Source organism: Rhagoletis pomonella, unplaced genomic scaffold (genome assembly GCF_013731165.1).
Source record: "Rhagoletis pomonella isolate Grant_MI unplaced genomic scaffold, Rhpom_1.0 Rhpom_scaffold_00003, whole genome shotgun sequence".
In the NCBI taxonomy this organism is placed as follows: Eukaryota; Metazoa; Arthropoda; class Insecta; order Diptera; family Tephritidae; genus Rhagoletis; species Rhagoletis pomonella.
This window is the reverse complement of record NW_023458557.1, coordinates 18,670,427-18,674,433: the sequence shown is the minus strand read 5'-3', so window position 1 is coordinate 18,674,433 and position 4,007 is coordinate 18,670,427.

The window sequence follows — 4,007 nt, the reverse complement described above, 5'->3', positions numbered from 1 at the left end:
AAAAAAGAAATTCGTAAAGCTTCAGTGAATATGTACTTACATACTTGTGCATATGAACATCAGGGTGGCCACTATTTCTCAAGCTGTTTTTTTTGCACATAGTTAAACCCATGTCTGTGTTGTTCTCGAAATACATCCAAATATCGTTTACAGCTGCTATAGTGAAATTTATGTTGCTAAACCAAATGGAAAAAAAGCTAAATACAAACCAAAAACGTAAATACAGAGCTCGCAATTAATAACTGTTGACACCAGAGTACGTAAACAAACCGAACAGAACAAACACTACCAACTTCCACAACAAGTACGAAAAGTTTGTCTTCCTCATGTATTGTTCCCGATAACTAGCAATACACAATCGGTTTCAATTGCAGCTGAGTACAAACCAAACGAATTGTTTGTTCTTTTGTTCACTTGAAACCATGATTGTAGTAAAGATACTGAGGTTTTCAAGGTTGCCTATGCGGATATTAAATGCATTAATTTACTTTTTTTCCCAAACTAAAAAACTCATAAACACAAAACAGTACATACTGACCACATCATTAACAATGCAGAAATTATACATACCTAAACATTTGCTTAGGAGTCTCAAGGTAGCATGAATGAATGTATTTCCCAAGCTAAGAAAACTCTTTGTAAATATGAGACAATACATCTTAACCACATCATTTACAATCCAAATTATTACATATACATTAGGGCGCCCAACGAAAATGCTTTTTTTTTTTTGGAAATTTCAAGACCCTACCCCCTAATTTGATTCGTTTTTATGAGTAATATTATTGGCTATTTTTATAGATTTTTTTAAAGTCATTTAGAGGTCGCGACCTGTCGATTTAGGTCAGAAAATAGGATTTTGCAGATTTGTCAGTTTTTGACTGACTATTTTTGATTGTTTTGATATGCTATGAGAAGAGGATATATAGGCCTTTAAAATTGTATATAATAATCTATTGTCGGACTAGGCTTGTTGGGGATTTTTTATCGGGTAAATTAAAAAAATACCCAAATTTCTCTTAATTTTTTAAATTTTGACCATCGATAATTTCTACAATTTCAAAAGATGGAGTACTATCTAAAACTAAATCTATTTTTAAATAAACTGATACCTCATTTGTTGCAATCGCATATAAATTGTCGAATTAAGGCGACTTTTCTTAAATACGGCCTTGAATTTATATGCACTCACAAAAAGGTTTAGTTATAATTACCAAGATTTGGTTATAGTGACAAAGTGGCATAGTTGGATATGGCGAACTAAATATCTAGCTCACGAAAGTCTGCAATTTATTTGAGACTTCTAGTTGCGACAAATGTATATTTGTTAATAATTACAAAACGACTACCTTGAGTGGACAATATTGTTTGTTGAATAAAATCATTGTTGAGCAAATATAAACAGTGCTTTGGCTGATACAAGTTTTCAATTAATTTTGTGAACTTGCTGTAGACGTGAATCAGCTAACCGTTTATTATTGGAAAAAAAGTTTCAGTTTGATACAAATAAAAATTTACTCGATGGTTGTTGTGTTTATTTTCTTCTTTTATTTGCATATATTAAGCATAAAAAATACATACATATTTACATAAATTGTTACTAGTGTAAATAATGTATATGTTTCGGTGTGCGCATAGTTATTTAAAAATATAAAGTTTGATGCCAACCGGGATTTATCAGTGGATATATAATTCATGCGAATTATAATTTGAAAGTATCTATTTAGCCAAGGAAAAAGCAATGCAGTATACTTAAACCAGCACTTCCAGCAGATATTGACCTGGGTTTTCGCACGACTATTCCTGTTTCATCGTTTCTTTTTAGGAAATTCTTACCACCATATATAACGGGTGATTTTTTTGAGGTTAGGATTTTCATGCATTAGTATTTGACAGATCACGTGGGATTTCAGACATGGTGTCAAAGAGAAAGATGCTCAGTATGCTTTGAAATTTCATCATGAATAGACTTACTAACGAGCAACGCTTGCAAATCATTGAATTTTATTACCAAAATCAGTGTTCGGTTCGAAATGTGTTTCGCGCTTTAAATTTTGTTCAGCGATGAGGCTCATTTCTGGTTGAATGGCTTCGTAAATAAGCAAAATTGCCGCATTTGGAGTGAAGAGCAACCAGAAGCCGTTCAAGAACTGCCCATGCATCCCGAAAAATGCACTGTTTGGTGTGGTTTGTACGCTGGTGGAATCATTGGACCGTATTTTTTCAAAGATGCTGTTGGACGCAACGTTACGGTGAATGGCGATCGCTATCGTTCGATGCTAACAAACTTTTTGTTGCCAAAAATGGAAGAACTGAACTTGGTTGACATGTGGTTTCAACAAGATGGCGCTACATGCCACACAGCTCGCGATTCTATGGCCATTTTGAGGGAAAACTTCGGAGAACAATTCATCTCAAGAAATGGACCGGTAAGTTGGCCACCAAGATCATGCGATTTGACGCCTTTAGACTATTTTTTGTGGGGCTACGTCAAGTCTAAAGTCTACAGAAATAAGCCAGCAACTATTCCAGCTTTGGAAGACAACATTTCCGAAGAAATTCGGGCTATTCCGGCCGAAATGCTCGAAAAAGTTGCCCAAAATTGGACTTTCCGAATGGACCACCTAAGACGCAGCCGCGGTCAACATTTAAATGAAATTATCTTCAAAAAGTAAATGTCATGGACCAATCTAACGTTTCAAATAAAGAACCGATGAGATTTTGCAAATTTTATGCGTTTTTTTTAAAAAAAAAGGTATCAAGCTCTTAAAAAATCACCCGTTATATGTATTATTTACACTAGTAACAATTTATGTAAATATGTATGTATTTTTTATGCTTAATATATGCAAATAAAAGAAGAAAATAAACACAACAACCATCGAGTAAATTTTTATTTGTATCAAACTGAAACTTTTTTTCCAATAATAAACGGTTAGCTGATTCACGTCTACAGCAAGTTCACAAAATTAATTGAAAACTTGTATCAGCCAAAGCACTGTTTATATTTGCTCAACAATGATTTTATTCAACAAACAATATTGTCCACTCAAGGTAGTCGTTTTGTAATTATTAACAAATATACATTTGTCGCAACTAGAAGTCTCAAATAAATTGCAGACTTTCGTGAGCTAGATATTTAGTTCGCCATATCCAACTATGCCACTTTGTCACTATAACCAAATCTTGGTAATTATAACTAAACCTTTTTGTGAGTGCATATAAATTCAAGGCCGTATTTAAGAAAAGTCGCCTTAATTCGACAATTTATATGCGATTGCAACAAATGAGGTATCAGTTTATTTAAAAATAGATTTAGTTTTAGATAGTACTCCATCTTTTGAAATTGTAGAAATTATCGATGGTCAAAATTTAAAAAATTAAGAGAAATTTGGGTATTTTTTTAATTTACCCGATAAAAAATCCCCAACAAGCCTAGTCCGACAATAGATTATTATATACAATTTTAAAGGCCTATATATCCTCTTCTCATAGCATATCAAAACAATCAAAAATAGTCATTCAAAAACTGATAAATCTGCAAAATCCTATTTTCTGACCTAAATCGACAGGTCGCGACCTCTAAATGACTTTTAAAAAATCTATAAAAATAGCCAATAATATTACTCATAAAAACGAATCAAATTAGGGGGTGGGGTCTTGAAATTTCCAAAAAAAAAAGCATTTTCGTTGGGCGCCCTAATGTATATGTAATAATTTGGATTGTAAATGATGTGGTTAAGATGTATTGCTTCATATTTACAAGGAGTTTTCTTAGCTTGGGAAATACATTCATTCATGCTACCTTGAGACTCCTAAGCAAATGTTTAGGTATGTATAATTTCTGCATTGTTAATGATGTGGTCAGTATGTACTGTTTTGTGTTTATGAGTTTTTTAGTTTGGCAACATATAAATTTCACTATAGCAGCTGTAAACGATATTTGAATGTATTTCGAGAACAACACAGACATGGGTTTAACTATGTGCAAAAAAAACAGCTTGAGA